Source organism: Leptinotarsa decemlineata, unplaced genomic scaffold (genome assembly GCF_025532065.1).
Source record: "Leptinotarsa decemlineata unplaced genomic scaffold, Ldec_3_MD MMD2_tig00078422_RagTag_RagTag, whole genome shotgun sequence".
NCBI classification, from domain to species: domain Eukaryota; kingdom Metazoa; phylum Arthropoda; class Insecta; order Coleoptera; family Chrysomelidae; genus Leptinotarsa; species Leptinotarsa decemlineata.
The window spans coordinates 23,613,704-23,630,690 of NW_027412747.1; the positions used below are offsets into that span (position 1 = coordinate 23,613,704).

The 16,987-nt window shown below is 35.7% G+C and overlaps 1 protein-coding gene across 1 annotated transcript in view; it reads right to left on the minus strand.

Annotated features, from left to right (window-relative positions):
• Mcr (Macroglobulin complement-related) overlaps positions 1–16,987 on the minus strand; it is a 48,370-nt gene that overhangs the window by 28,685 nt on the left and 2,698 nt on the right. The gene's annotated exons all lie outside the window — the stretch shown is intronic.

The following is a 16,987-nucleotide window of genomic DNA, read 5'->3' on the forward strand; positions in this document are numbered from 1 at the left end:
TCTTCAACCGTATCAGTATTTGATATTTTAAAAATTTTAAACTTCAAAATACCGTATACGTACACACCACAGGCGTTTAGACCTAACTGAACACCCCGACACTGTAACAATGAATTTCGCCAGCCGATTGCAGTTAAATCTGATTGGCCAGCGTAAAGAGGCTTGTTTCTTTTCCCCAATAGATGCAAATGTGCGTGGTGATCATACTTTCATCACGCATCTATCATTGTTTGGGTTACTTTGTTTGTTGGATGAATATAGTTTAAGCCATTATATTATTTGAGATTGAACTAATTTGAAATATGCGTATGTAATAGAGTTTTACAATACAAGTGTTCAATCACTTAGGGGCCAATACTTTATTAGCGCTTCATTAGGGTAATCAGAGAATTATTATATTGTTGACAAATCATGCCCTAAAGAAAATAACGCCGGCCGCCGCTGGAGCCCATAAATCAATTGTGACGTTGCTAAGACCGCGATGTTCACGCCGTTTCGATGGAATTCTGCCGAATTCTCTATCAACGTTGAGATAATTCGTTTGCCGTATATAAACGCAACCCACTGGCATATCAATACAGTTAAGTGAAGTGAATTTTTGCGCAGTACAGAGCGACCTTATAAGGCGATAGACATTATTGTATTAACAGTGAAATAAAGTTAAGTTTGATTATTGTTCAGTGTAGTCAATTATTGGTAAACCCACGGGGAAAACGTAACAATATTATTTACAAAATTTCTATCTTTATTGTGTAGTCCATTGAAAAGGTACAGCGTTCTTCAAAGGACACCAATTTTATTTATTTTATGTGTAGGGAGTTGGGTTAGTATAAGTTTAAGTTCAAGTTTATGGGGTCGCAACCCTAGTCCCCGGGCCACCATCTTGGAAAACGGGGTGTAAGGGGTTTTACTTATTCATTTATTTATTTTATACACTATTCTACAGGATGAACTCAATCACAGAATAGGGAGTAACAGTGGCATTTACAAATATGGACTTACATAATATAATTTGTGAATCTATACAAAAAAAATAAATAAAAACAGAACTGTCAGTTAGCTAAAAAATGTCTTTTGATATGTATAATCTGGCAGTTGAATATATCTAGAACATGACTAACAGAATTAGAGGTATCGCACATTGTATAAATTGGAGATTTTTTCATTATATTTGTACGAGGAGTATTGAGATAAAATGTGACAATATTCCTAGATGACCGTCTAGAAACCCAAAAATTCAACATATGTAACAGTTGAGAGCAGGTGATGATATTGTTTATGACCTTGAATAAAAAAAGAAATGAATAATATTTACGCCTTACCTCGAGACTACAAAATTTGTGAGTTGCAAGCAATTCATAATAGGGTATTCCTACAGTAGGATACGTGCCTTTAAGTTTGAAAGACATATATTTTAGGAAGCGCCTCTGTAGGGCTTCTCGTTAATTAATATGAACCTGATAGTAGGGACTCCACACGACAGATGCATATTCCAGCCTAGATCGAACAAAAGTGAAATAAAGTAATTTCAATGTTGAAGCTTTTTCAAAGTCTTTTGTAGGATCCATACATGCGATAAGCTGCTGTTAGAGTAGTGTCAATATGTTTATTAAACGAGAGGAATGAATCAAAAGTAACACCTAGATCAGTGAGTCTGTCAGGACGCTTCAGAACTTGATTGTTTATGACGTAGTTGTGTAAATTCAAGTTCGATTTCAGTAAAACATTACATTACATTTGGATATGTTGAGAGATAGATTATTCTTCCGACACCATGTAGCAACGCGATTTAAATTCAGGGCGAGACGTTCACAATCATTAGAACATGTTTTATTGTGATAGAGTTTCAAGTCATCTGAGTATGAAAGGAAATTGACATCAATCTCAGCTTCGATATCATTAATGAACATATTGAACAGTGGGGGCCTAGATTTGATCCTTGTGGTACACCAAATGTAGCTTTATATTCGATAGACTTTAGGCCATTAAGTTGGACGTACTGCTTGTTGAGCAGGATACTATGGTCAAGTCTGTCGAACGCTTTAGAAAAATCAGTGTAGATGACATCAGTCTGAGACTGACAATCAATACCCTCTGCATTACATTGAGTGATTGCTACAAGATTGGTGGTGGTTGAACGTCCTTTCATGAAACCGGTTGGAGATTTCCTTCTCAAGAAGCATCTCAAACACTTTAGCATACGATGACAATCATGTCATTTTGTACGAATATTGTAGGTATCCCTGTATACTGAACAAGTTTCGCGAGGGACAAAAGTTACTTCACCATCGCCAATCATCCCCTAACTCTCGACTGCTCGCCCCTACACGCGTCACATAATGAGGGTTTATTTGTACAAGCGCCAGATGTGTTGAAGCAGCTCATTATAAATTACGCTATCTTCACCATTTTCTCCTATTTATTCTGACATAAACTGTCTTTTTGGGAATTCCTTTCACCGTTTTAGATAAACAGCACGTGTGATCTGTTTATTCGATATGGGTGCTGTTTACATTCATGCGGTAGGGTGGCAAAGGATTTACAAAACGGAATTTTTTTGAGGAAGCTGTCTCACCTGTCCCTGAGACGACGAGTATTTGTTTCTGAAGAAAGTATATGTTTCGGACGAGTAAATGAATATAATTAGATCGGATTTATAGGAATCAATATATATTTAAAATGTAACACTTGGTGTTACTTTTCCTGCCTTTTAAATTTTCAGAATTTCTGTGCTCTACATTCATCTTTTTTAGAGTGGAGATCTAGTTCTAATACCTGATATCCACATTTTTCAACGCCTGTTGACTTATCCTGACGAAAAAACTCTATTTTTAAGGGTTTTTATCAAAGCTGATGTATTTTTGAATACAAGTACTAGCTATATAACCCCCCATTTACAAGTAAAAGTTGTATTTCTCAAAAACAAATTTGATAACGAAAAAAGAAAATTAAGTAAACGGACAAAAAGTTCTATCTTTCTACGTTATTATCTTCCAATAGTTGAAAGTGCGTTTTATTTATTTGTTTTCTATTACAGCAAAACTTAATTTCAACTGATTTACACATCTTGTACAGTCTAGCCTGATTAAATTTAAAATTATCCATTATACGAAAGTAAATAACTCAGATAACATTTTTCGTTCCAATAACTTCAGTTTTAATGGTTATAGCCTGATTTATCAATTATTATGAGAACAATCTCAGTTGTAATTAATTATATTTAATGAACTGTCAGAATTGAAAATAACCAATCAAATACAGTAACGTTCTAAACTTATATATTTTCAAACAATCGTTTTTTCTATCCAAATGATTTTTCAGAAAAAACAATCTTGCGGAAGATGTTAATAAGCCTGATGATCAAGACTTTCCTTATTCACACGAATATTATAAAATATTTTTCTGCCTTTTTTATTGAGAACTTCAAACCTCATATGCTTTAAGTTTGAAATTTGTTGATAATTTGCACAAATATCTGTCAAATATAACTAAATTACCATCGTGTATAAGCCTGGGAAATAGTTGTTTATTATTTTTTTTTCATGAAATTTCTGTTGCAGACTCAGTTGATAATTACAAAAACATTTTCATTGAAAAAATATTGGTGTGAGGTGTAATCTATAAACTACAATCGTACAAAACAAACACGTAACTATGTTTGCACAGAAAAATGGACTGTTTGAATTGAGTATTTTCATTTGTTTGAAATAGACTTTCTTGATCTGACAAACACGTATTCGTTTTAGTTGTGTGACGGATTTTGCCGTGCGATCTTCTTTGGTTACACTCTCCAAACGTTTCAACTGTAACTGCGGCAGTCATCTTCAGTGGAGTGGACGAAGCAGTCTTTTTGACGTATCAACTTTAATGTAAATTAAGAATAGTTTTCAAAATGCCACCCGGTATGAGTAAGAGTACTCTTGAACGGAGATTTCATCTTAATCTTCACTTATAACAGTGTTTCATTTTATCTTGATCTGATTAAATGGTTTAATTAAAATATGGAGCTCAGTTTAAGATTTAAACGTTCTCGTCCATTCCTCTCAAAACATCCGTTACAATTCATATCCTATGTCGAGGAACTTCAGTACAATCGACCCCTTCTTTAGATTTAATGGAAAAACTTGAGATGACCCAGTTCCCTCATCGTTTCAACAAGTTGTCGATTTCAACAGGGTCGTTTACCTCACAATTTCCGAGACAATTTCGATCAAACGTGGTATTTTGGGTGGTATCGTGAATAAAATCAATCGCAGACAATTTACCTGTGGAAGTGAATCATAAAAGCTTGTAAAGTTTGAAAACAAAGCGAAATCATACTAAATATAACAACAGAAATATGCAATTGGCATATTTTCCATAGTTTTCAATCCAAAAATGAAATCGGCACGTTATTTAAGAAATAAAAAAAATCTGGGTGATACCAATGCTTCAAAAAAGGGCCTCAAAGAAGTGACTTTGCTATTGATATACTAGCGACCCGCCCCGGCTTCGCACGGCTTAAATGCTGATACTAAATATAAACTCACCCACCAGAAATTGAAGGTCATGGAGAAACAGTGATAAAAAGATAATTTTGTTTAATGGATGCGCCGTTTCACCCGCAGTTGTCGCCCCAGTTGGAATATTTAAAAAAGTTACAATATAAAACGAACCTACATACAAAATTTCAGCCAACGAAAATATAGCGGTACGGAGAAAAATAATTTTCATATGTGAACTCGCTCCTTTTACCCCCCCCCCCCCCCTATTGGAATATTTGAAGCATCTATACCAAATTATAGCTACCTAGGACTTACCAATATAAAGAATTTTCGGCTGTCTTTATTTATCTGCTTATTCAGAAATTGTCGAGGAAAAAATCCTGTAACTTCGTGAAACATCAAACTTTTAATATTTCAATATAAAGGAACTTTCTCTTGATAAGGCCTTTGCATTTATATCAGAAGCTTTGAAAGGCCACATTTCTTGTTACAAACTAAAATTGAAAAAACATACTTTTCTGAACCTTCCCAAAAATCTTCAATCTCCGAATTAACTTACAAACAATCAACAATATCGCCGAATCGGTATCACGTTTCTCGTCGACAAATTGCCGGCATCCTGTATAAAGTTTGGAAAGTGTCACGAAAGACTGCATCTCAGTGTTGCCAGATGCAAATTTCTGAATTCTTCAGAGTAATAAAAAATCTCTAGAGTTTGTCTATAGCCTCATTGTTATTCACAACGCGAAAATTTATGAAAATACATGAAAATAATTTGTTTATCGATATTCAGTTTCAAGATGACATGAGAAAGAAAGCTGTAACTTCTCAAAACTTTACACAAAGCATGAAGCTATGGTAAATTTTCGTTTTGTGGACACCCGGCGATTTTGAAAAAATTTTTGACTGTACTTACGTATTTTTATGCGTTTTGATTACGAATCCGAAAGAAAAAAGCGGCGCTTCAAAGTTCAGAAAAGGGCAACTTTTCAGCCTTCTTTTTCACCAAATAAACTAATTTTACTCGTTATCAGGTACTATTACTTTTTACTTCCGCAAGAGGAACGTTAATTCCATCTGCCGTTGCTTCCGCTTGTATAAGTCTTTATAGGTTGTTCACAATTTATTTGTCCACCGAGAACCTTAATTTTCAGTTTACAGTTTGAACCGTTTGAACAAATAACTTACAGTTCACCTCACAGAAAAATTCTCCCACTTATTACACAAACACGATGCCCACTACACGAGTTCTTCAATGTTAGCTCTCGCCCCACTCCGTCGGCTGATCTATTGCTCATCCAATATTCAGAGGCACGTCTAGATTCTATATTATTTTTATTTTTACTGAAGACTAGAGATCTACTTAGTTGGGAACGTTTAGTTGTTAGCATTGGAAATCAAAGAATAACCGCTAATTGTTAGGAAATTATATTTCTTTATTTTTCAAATATGTAAATAGAATATCTATTTCCAAAGTGGGTGTAATAAACAAAAGTTTCATCAAGGTACCACTTTCATATTTATAAATGTTTATTTTCTTGGATTCCTCTCTTATTCTTCTATGATTTGGGCACAATAAAGAAAACTGGGCTCAGTAGTCACAGAAATTATTACCGGCTGGTCCTTGGTATCAATTTTTCTTCAGACTTTCCATTAGATGAACAGAAAATCGTCATTTCTCTAAATTGAAATCAAATTCTTCAAGTCTCAAGAAATGTCTTTGCGTGTGGCAACGCTGCTGACTCCCTTTGGGCAGTCTAATCCAATCCCGTTCGTTTCGGCAGTCTTAAATCCTAACGAGAACCGTGACTGTTGGGGTAGGTCATGTCGTGTGGCAACTTGATTGAGTATCGATCAAACAATTCTGGTTTCATATTCTAATTGGGCTTTTAATCACAAGCAATTTCACGGTCTGTCGAAGTCGAATAGCCCCGGCTTTGTTCTGTTACTCCAACGAAGATGTAGAATCAAACCGATTCACGTTGATAGTTTCCGTGAATTTTTGATTCATCGATTAACTGACATTAGTTGGGTATACTTAGTTACCAATATACCCAACACAAAGAATAATGGGTATTTGAAAAGAATACCAAAGGCAATAATGGGCCTGTTCCATGATTTTTGGTTTACAGTTCATTTGGTAGTAATTTCAAATTGAAAAACAGCGCACTTTGTTTCAGCTCTCTAAATAGCGTTGTTTCTCCGTAATTAATTATTAAAAATCGGATTTTCTAGGCCCGTGACGTCACGGGCCTAGTCCCGCTTCTTGTTCGATTGACCAATAGGAACAAGACAAATAATCAACATTGCCAAATCTTAAAATTCACGGAGCCTATAAATAGTTTCTGTTTCATTCGTATATCGTAAACGATTTTGCCAATCTTTTCAAACAATCGTATACCGTTTCTTCCCATTTTCAATCAAACTCTGATATTGATAATCACTTTCTTGATATATCAAGCTTCAGTGAAAACGAAGTATACGAGGCACTAAGGTCGCTCAAGCCTAAAAAGACCACTGGTCCAGATGACATTCCAGCTTTATTCTTAAAAGATTGTGCATTTGTGCTTGCTCGTCCTCTATCTATACTAATTAATATCTGCTTAAGATCGGCTACAATACCAAGGATCTGGAAATCATCAAAAGTCTGTCCCATTTTCAAGAAAGGAGATAGACGAGATATTTCAAATTATCGACCTATCTCTATTATTTGCAACTTTGCAAAGGTTTTTGAGATTCTGCTGGAGCGAGTTATATATCGGCATGTAAGCTGCAATATAAGTATAAACCAACACGGTTCTATGAAAAATCGTTCAACGGTCACCGATCTTCTGACAGTAACCCAACATTTACACAGACTTTTCTAAGGCCTTCGACAGGCATGGCATTCTATATTCTATTAAACAAACTAGTAGCCTTTGGATTATCTCCATCCTTAATCGCACTCTTTTAGTCCTGTCTTTGGGATCGAAAACAATATATTCTGCTCAATGGTTTCAAATCTACCGAATATAGTGCTTCTTCCGGTGTTCCACAAGGGTTAAATCTGGGACCGTTGCTCGTCAATATCTTCATTAATGATATTGCAGATGTTATAGATGTGCATTTCCTTTTGTATGCCGATGATCTAAAACTATACAGCCTCGTTGAGAACATATATGATTGTGTGAACCTCTCAGCAAATATAGGACGGGTTGTAGAATGGTTTTATCGAAAGAACTTGTCGCTAAACCCGGATAAATGTAAGGTCATGTCCTACAGTTTAAAAACGATCATCTTGATCTTTGATTATTCAATAGAAAACGTTTCCCTGGTGAGACCAGAAACATTTACTGATCTTGGCGTCACATTTGACACTGCACTATCATTTAATAGGCATATCGATAATGTTGTAACCTCCTCCTGTCGTTTGTACGGATTAATTGCACGTAACAGTAGTGATTTCAAAGAAACTTCGACCTTTAAAACTTTATTCTATGCTTTCATAAGATCAAAGTTAGAATACGCGTCAGTTGTGTGGATCCCCTTTTATCAATATCACATTGATAGGATATAAGCAATTCAACGACGATTTTTAAAACTGCTAAGCCTAAAAACCGATGGCATTTATCCTCCAATAGGAGGATAAATGCCACTCTGAATTGCTATAAAAACATAACTTTTTCAGTCTCGAAAAAAGGCGTGAATATTATACTAACCTATAAAATTATCAAAAGCATAGTTGATTGCCCTAGTCTGTTAGCGATAATTTAGATATATTTAGTTGCAAATTGACAAATATAAAATCCCACTTCCTAAAATAATTGTTTTGTCACCTATAATAAATATACAATGTGTAGTCTTTATAGTCACTTGTTTGTATTGTTTGTAGACTTTACAGTCACTTGTTTGTGATGTATTTATTATACTCTGTTATTTCCTGTTCTGTAATTGGGCTATGTCCTCTAGAGTATTATAAATAAATAAATAAATAAATATTTGTTCGTTTTCTTACTGAAAACTCAACGTCAAGCACGGAAGGCAAACGTATACTAATGAAACGATACCAATACTGGATGTTTTTATTCCAAATTTAGACAATAATTGACAAGTTTGAGGTGTACTACAGGATCTTTCATTAAGTGCTTCTTATCTTTAAATTTAAATAAAACAAAGTTTTCGTGAGATATCATCGACATTGTTCATTCGTTTGGAAGACCTATTGATGCTATTATGTGTGGAATTTAACATCTTTCAGATGTCCGACTTCTCTGGGCGAAGCGCATCCGAAACGTCCTATTTTTCATGACTCTGACGCATAAATCAGGCTGAATTTGACCCATAGCTTGGGTTATGTTGGCTTTGAGGACCGCTGTGGTTTGTGGCTTATTCGGATACACCTGCGACTTGAGAAGACCCCACAAGATAAAGTCTAACGGGGTCATATCGCACGATATCGGTGGCCATTTCATATCACCTCCACTCGTCCAGAATATCCAATGTGGCATGAGCTGTGTGGTACGTAGCGGGGTCCTGTTAATACCACATATCGTTGGTGTCCAAATCAATCAATTCTGGTCGAAAGAAGTTGGTAATTATCGACCTATAGTGCTTGTCGTTGGCAGTGATGGCCTGGCCAACGTCGTTCTCAAAGAAATATGGATCGCCAGCCCAAAATCCACACTAAAAAGTTAATTTTTCGGGATGCATTGAACGCTATTGGATTGGTATCGTCCCAAATTCGACAGATTTGTTTGTTCAACATTTAATATACAGTCTGTATGAGTACAACAATCGCCACTCTTGCTAAAAGTTAATTGATGCATCGCAAGGGATATCCTGGTTGTTTTCCAGCCTCCTTCGGCAAGAATATTACATTCCTTTCTGCGTGTACCCTCACCAAACGAATACAAATCGAATCAACCGGGAATTTCATTAAAATTTTGTTAGCGGGGCGTATGCCCGATAATCCAATAGAGAATTTCAAGAGGGCCGCGTACAGAACAGTCGAACAGCTGTTGCGAGTGCAGTTGTCGATTCACATATTCACAATTGGAGGAGGCTGTGCAGCATGGCTAGGTCGATTCCATTGTGATCGTTGAAGGGCGCTTTCGGCCCTTGCAGTGGTGGGGGTTTCATTTTTGTTTCCTCCAGTACAAACTGTACAAATCGGTGCTCGTCGAAGAGCACCGATTTGTACAGACATTTGAATCAAAATTCTATTCACCCTCTACTTCAAAGTTGACCCTACACGGGCTGGAATTATTGTCAAGTCGCGTAGTCCCCGAACATCTTGAAAAAAGGGTGCTTAGGTGGAAATTCAGCAAAAATTCAGAAATTAGTAAGGATTTCAGATAATAGTTGCCATAATTTCAAAAAAATATAAGTGCAGAGAAATGTCACATTAACTTTATAAATCTCGGTATTTGAACCCAAATAATATAGTCATGAAGAAATAAAAAATAGACGGTCTTGAGAAAGTTAACAATAGAAGTATAGGCTTTTTATTGAGGCTTTAAGTTGCAAATTTACCCATCGTAAACAAATACCAATAATCTGACAGTTTCTTATTTCAAATAAAGAGAAATGAACACAATAAACACTTTGAGATTACAACTTGACCCGAGGGTTAAAAATGTTAAATCAAAAAATTACAGAATCCTTAAAATAATGTAAAAAAGACTGATGTAAAATGACTCGAAATTGACAATTTGCGAATCCCTGATATTTTCGAAATGATCGTACTGTGACTACATTTACGGCCCTGCCCTTCTCTCTCTCTCTAGGTCATAACCTGTGCTTTTCTCAAGTCAAACAATTTCAATATTGAATAGTTCAACATAGATTAGTGAAAATGTCGTCTGAAAACGATTCATGAAAATTTGCAGCCTTCGCGTATATGAATTTTGCGCAAGTTTATTTCGGTAGAGAAAAACCGCAGATATTTTTAACTGGGTTAAAAATAATTCGTCTACCTCCAGTGCAAATAAAGTACAATGACTTTTGACACACTAGACGGGTACCGTGAAACTTCCTGGGAAATGGACCGTTTAATCAGTGAGCCAAGATTTGCCTCTCAAAGTTCTTTGTTTACAATTCGGTGGATACTTGCATAAGTACTTGGTTCCCATTGAGAGAGAAAAAAAATCATCAATGTTAACTTTACTGTTTTGGTGTCTTTTTAATATATCGTATTGTATCTCAATAAATATTTATGACTTTTTTTAGTAGGTATTTAGTATTTTCTCTATTCAGTTTGTATTAGAAATATTCGTGATGGAATTGAAACAGATATCATTCACAGGATTGCTACACAATATACTAAATGAAAGAGGTGAAATTTCACTTGCATGAAACACTATCTTCACTGATGGTCATCCGAAGTTTCGGCATAAGATACTTGTTTTATCGGCTCTTCAGCACATTATAAGAAAAAGCACTCAACTCATTCACAAAATTACGACTTCATGTCACGAATGAGTTGAATCTAGTCATATCATCCATGACAGTACGTAATGACATTCATTGGCATATTTTATTAAATCCCAGCCATAGGAATCTTGTTTAAATTGAAAGGGGTATGTATATATGTTTCTTTCGAAGATTTCCACATGTTTTTGCATGAAGATGGAGAATTAGAAAGCCAAAACCTATATAAATATGGTACATGAGTACCATATTTTTTAATAAGGAAGTATTTTTTATGAACATTGAAGTAAATTTCAGTTCAGTTCAGTTCTCGCGTCCATAACTTCGACGATATAAATAAACCGGTTCAACGACGGGTACAGAGCAATCCAGTCACCCCATCACAGCATCAGCTACTCGTTTATCCTCTATAAATCCCCAAATCCCCGGTTAATGCCTCAACAGAGAGGGTGACACCCGCTCAAACATCCCCTTCCGGCTCTGTCTGTTCTAATTTATGCGGCACGTGAGCCTTCCTTGACATCATCAGCACGTGGAACTTGATCCATCGTCAGAACAATTGCAACTCGCTCACGGATAGACATCTGTTTTTGTTCGGGCTATTTTAAACCCGAAAAATCCAGGTATATCGATGCCTGGCCATCAGAAAATTATGTAGAGAGCGATCCTTGACTCCTCGCATTCCCACCTCTCTGCTATAGGGAAGAATTTCTACTGAATGTACTGAATATAGCGCCTATCAAACTTCTTCTTCTTCTTCTTGGTTTGCGCTACTCAAAATGTAAACAGCTGATCGTAATAAGTGACTTTGAAATACGGACAGTGATGCCAATGTGGGCAACCACAAAAACTCTTGCCGCGAGAGGGCGCTGAGGGGCGGAAGGCCAGTTTCCGTGGTTCTTTCGGTAGTTACATATGGATACAATGAATTTAGTTGAATTATGCGACGACGAGTTGAATAATCTTTTGAAAAAGTAAACAATGAGGAAGAAAAAGAAAATAAGGATAAATATATCAAATCAAACTACTTCAAAACGTTTTGATTATTATCCACAATCGCCCCCAGTTGAAAACTGGTTTATCTTTATTTCAATTGTTTCCACATTATTAACCTGAATTTATTATTCAATCCTTCTAATCATTCCTTTACATTTCAGACCACAATAATTTGTTTTCTTCACAAATTAGTATTTCTATATTTTTCAAATTCCATACTCATTGTTTATTCCTTGTCTAATTTTTCAAATTTCATTTCATTTTTGGCAAGGATAAGTTCACCTCTGAGCAGCTAGCGCTATTTTAGTAACACCCAATTTATATGCCAAATCCGTTAAAAACGAACTTAAAATTCTTACAATAAACCAAAATCAAACATCAAAAATGTTTAAATGTCTGTCTGTCTCGATTTCTCGCCCTCAAGCGCCCCCTGACGGCATTGCCGACGGTGGCCCTCATTTGTGAGTATTTACATCGACTAGCAGTTGAAGTGTAGTAAGAAATGGGATTTTGTGAGGACTTTGCGAGTATTTACTAAATTTTGTGAGGATTTTGAAAGTAATTTATGTCTGGTATCGATAATTGGAACAACGTCGTTAGTTCGACAGCCCTATGAATTGTGAGTTCTATGCTGATATCAGACGTTTTGTTTCGAGTTACTTTGACATATCATCTATGAATGATTCATGACACTTATAACATTTGATGAAATGACTGACATAATTAATAACTCGGAAGTGTCAGATGATAGGCATTCTATGCTATGGTGGTTTGAGGTTTAGCAATTAATAGATTCCTCTTTACATTCAGGATTTTTGAATAAGCAGCTCCTGGGGCAGAACATAAAAGGGAGCAACGATGATAAAACTTTTTTGTTTAGAATACATTCTTGATAAATTGGCAGTAGGAGCCGATTAATAAGGTTAGATACACAACTATAGTGACGTTTCACAACCCTTTTATAACTATATCCACAATTAAGAACATCGGCAACTAACAAAAAAAATAATAGGTTCGTCCCACACCTAACGAGCCACTCTGTATAATGAAGAAGTAAATAAAAAATATATCATATGCACTGTATGCCGACAAGTTAAAAACAAATATTAATTTCTGGCGTTCAACAGTTGCCCAACTGACGGGTGCATAAAACCAATAAACTCTTCCATTGCGATAATAAACGAGATGTTCATCAATTCGTATTTCGGTATATTTCAGACCAGCTCATTCCGAAAAGCAAATAAACTCTCGTGTCTAGCATTCCCCACTAAAAATACACCTCTGGTGTTTATTGTTATTGTTACAGGTACCTAGATAAAAAGTTTATTTCCGAAGGAATTATTTTTGGAAAATGTGCGGTTTGATCTAGATCTGTACCATCAAAACATTGACATGTAGTACAAATTGACCTGATATAAATAATAAACCGGAAGCCCATGTTGAATTATTAGAGGATGACGTGAAAATCTTGGAAAAGTGAATTCAATAACCTAGGTTAGGTTAGGTTAGATCAAAAGTGAGTAGGTCTATCCGATCTTCCACCACAATCCGCAAGGGTTTATTGTGGCTCACACCTGTTCACACTCGGCCAAATAAACCCAGCTTCTTAACTAGAACACTAAACATACATATAACTCACAAGAACACTAAACTTTCGTAAATTTTACGAACTTTTCATTAGCCATAAAAAATAAACCAAAAAATGTTTTTTTCATTATCAAAATTTGAAAAAACAAATCAACTATTTATTGAACAGGCAACAAGAAGCCCGATGTTCTCCGCAGATTGCTTGGTTGTAGCGGCTGCAAAAATTTGTAGTTATCCTACGAAGACGCGGCGGACACAAAGTGTACGTTTTTTTTCTACCTTTCAGGCAACATATCAATATCAAGAATTTTGCATATATCTTGGCGAATTGAACGATGCAAAGTGGGGGTATTCATTCGTAGCTGTAACCATGACTTCACCATCTCGTTCTTCAAGTCGAGCATGAATTGTATTCTTGATATAGGTTTTCCTCCAGTTTTAGTTATATTTACAACATTATTTTATTTTATTTTAACAAGCTATATAGTATGCTCTTTGATATAGGTCCGTCATCGCTATTCATAATATTATTGTGTTTACTTATTTCTACACTCTCATAGGCATCGAGTTGCCTGTTGTTGTTAACTTGTCTAACTAATCTTAATGAACTGAAGTCTATGGAATGGTTTTGTTGCAAAATATGATGGGCGACTGCTGATTTTTCAGGTCTTCCATATTTTAAGTGTGCTATGTGTTCCTTGTATCTTACTTTAATAGATCTTTTTGTCTGTCCATAATATTTTGCATCACACTCTATCTTGGATTTGAATTTGCTATAGAACTGATCAAAGTTTTTCAGAAACAGAGAATTTTTAAATATTTTCAATTGTTTATTTCCAGTGTAGGTTGTCTATTTTCATTTAGATTTTTTTTCACTAATGAAAAAGTATCCGAAATTTACATTCTTCGTTCACAAAAACTATTATAAATATTCATGGTTTAAACTGAGCAGTGAAACGGGTAATTCGTCTCGTACACAAAAAATATTTTTTCGACAACCATCACAAAAGTACCCTCCCTCTTTCCAGACGATTTTTCTTTGGGAAAGTAGCATTTTTCCGGCCTAGTTCGGGAAGTGCGAACTTTCTGGGCTGCATGTCAAAACAACAGTATTTTTCGGACTTGTTACGCAAATTACTATCAACCCATTAAATATTAATACTAATTGTTGGGAACAAACTTTTTGGCTTACTACTTCTCCAAACACTAATGTCTCAATTCGAATCAATATTGAGGAATGAAAATTTTGAATAGTTGAATAAACAACGACGAATTGTCAAAAACTCGGAGCATTCTGAATCTATATTTGAAAAGATGAAGCCACCGATTTTGTTCATGCCTCGGAACTTTTCCAGCACACCCCGTATACTAGCTCGAGTTCCTGCTAGAGATATAAATAGTGTGTCTCGGTGTCTGCGAGATATCTTTCACATGCACATTAAAGATTAAAGTCTGCCTGCCGGCAGGACAGACAGAAGACAGAAGTAAATGCGAACACGTGGTCTCTAGATCAAGTAAATACTGTCATCTATCTGGCTTATCGATCACTTGAGACGTGAGCTACCTCAATATAAATGACATGTAACATATGGGTTTGTTTTTGTGGATAGATAAAGGTTCTGTTTCAGGTAAAACAATAATTTTTATTGTTTTTGGGTTTAAACTTTTACTCTATTCTGCATTAGTACAATAAATAGCCACTTCTTTATCGTTGGAAAATACTTGACTACTGTTTGACTACTGTTTTGATTATTCTTTTGTATCGGGTGCAAAGTTATGGACCCATGTTTCATCCATGGTTATGAAACTACGCAAGAATTCTGTTTTGTTGCTGTGAAACTTCAATTGATACATCTTCACGACCCCGCTTTTGCTCGAGTGTGAGCAACCGCGGCACCCATCTTCCACACAGCTTTCTCATGTCCAAATTTTCAGATAATATACGATGTACCGCACTTTTTGAAATGTCTACTAAGTCTGCTAGCTCGACAACTTTCAGTCGACGATCATTCAGTACCGATTTGTGGATTTTCTTTGCCGTTTTTCGTCTTGGCAGGTCGTACGGCCTCGTTTAAACTCTGCTACCCAATATTTTACTGTTGTAAACGAAGGAGCAGACTCGCCCAGAGTAGAATCCAGTTCAGCTTTTATATTGGTTGGACTGAGGCCTCTCAAATAAAGTATTGTACCACATAACGGTGACCAATTTTCTCCATTTTCACTCCACCGAAATCGTTCGCTATTGATGGCTGCCAAACAAATACTGAACAATGCAGCGTCTTCATACTTGAAGCATATGCTTTATAGGTTGTGTAATTTGTAATATAGTGATATTTTGCAAACAAATACCGACACCTCTAGGTCAGGCAGGGTACTTCTGGAACCACCCCCGTATACCTAGTTAGTTTTTAGATAGTTTTAGATAGTTAGATAGTAGATTTTTTAGATTTTCCAATTACAAATTTGTTTGTTTCTCATTCATAACGTCAGACAAATCCGCAAAGATTCAACTTTGAATTTCACTGAAATAAATATGATTATTATTATAAATGTACGAGTAGACGCACTTTATTGGATTATATATTATATCTTAGATATTAAATATGAGTACATAATGCCTGTATGTGTGCTGTTATTTGATTCATTGATTGAGTGTCAAGTTATTCAATTTATTCAAGTAAAGAAACTGATTAGATTTGTTTGGATATAAATAAATCAATGGAGATATTATAAATTCTACCAACTTGTTTGACTTTGCGTTCAATAAACAAATATCGAATGAACCGATTTAGAGGTAATAGGAAAATATCTTTCAAATTATTAATCAGCCGACCCGCCATGCTTTTGAAAAAAATACGGGGGGTAGTTGCTGTTTGCAAGCTGGGGTCAAAATTTTCTCATTGAGAATACCAATTACCTTTCAACAATTAATAATACGTCTCGATGTTACAAACAATATTCGCCGTGCATTCATTCCTATTTATCCTACCCTCGAAGGCGTGTTTTCTTGGAAGGAAATCGTCCCCGGTCTCTCGATTCAAAACAAATCAAACGCGTCAACGCCACACACAATATATCAAGAGTATTTCTCTCACGGCCTGCAGACTCCATATGCACCCTGAGTGCATTGAACAGTTAAATGGATGAAATATGTGAACGGGAAATAGGCATTTAGAATAACTACGATGGAAAATAAAATCGATTTCGGTTTGTCCAGTGGACCGCGATGAAGAAAGAAAAAATGCACCTTGGGTTTGAAAAACAATCGATGGGAGTTTGCCACTAATTTATATTGAAATATCACGTTTTTATTTCTACCCTATTTGACCGATTGAAACTACGAGGGGGGTCTGGGAAGTTTCCGACCTAACAAAGATACGATACATTTTTCCAGTTTTTTTTTTGCAAGATAATTGTTCACGAAGGTGATTGCCTCTTTTTTTGACGAAAATCTCTGTACTCCGACCGCAATTTTTAGATGAGGGAACAAAAAGAAGTCGCTTGGGGCTTAG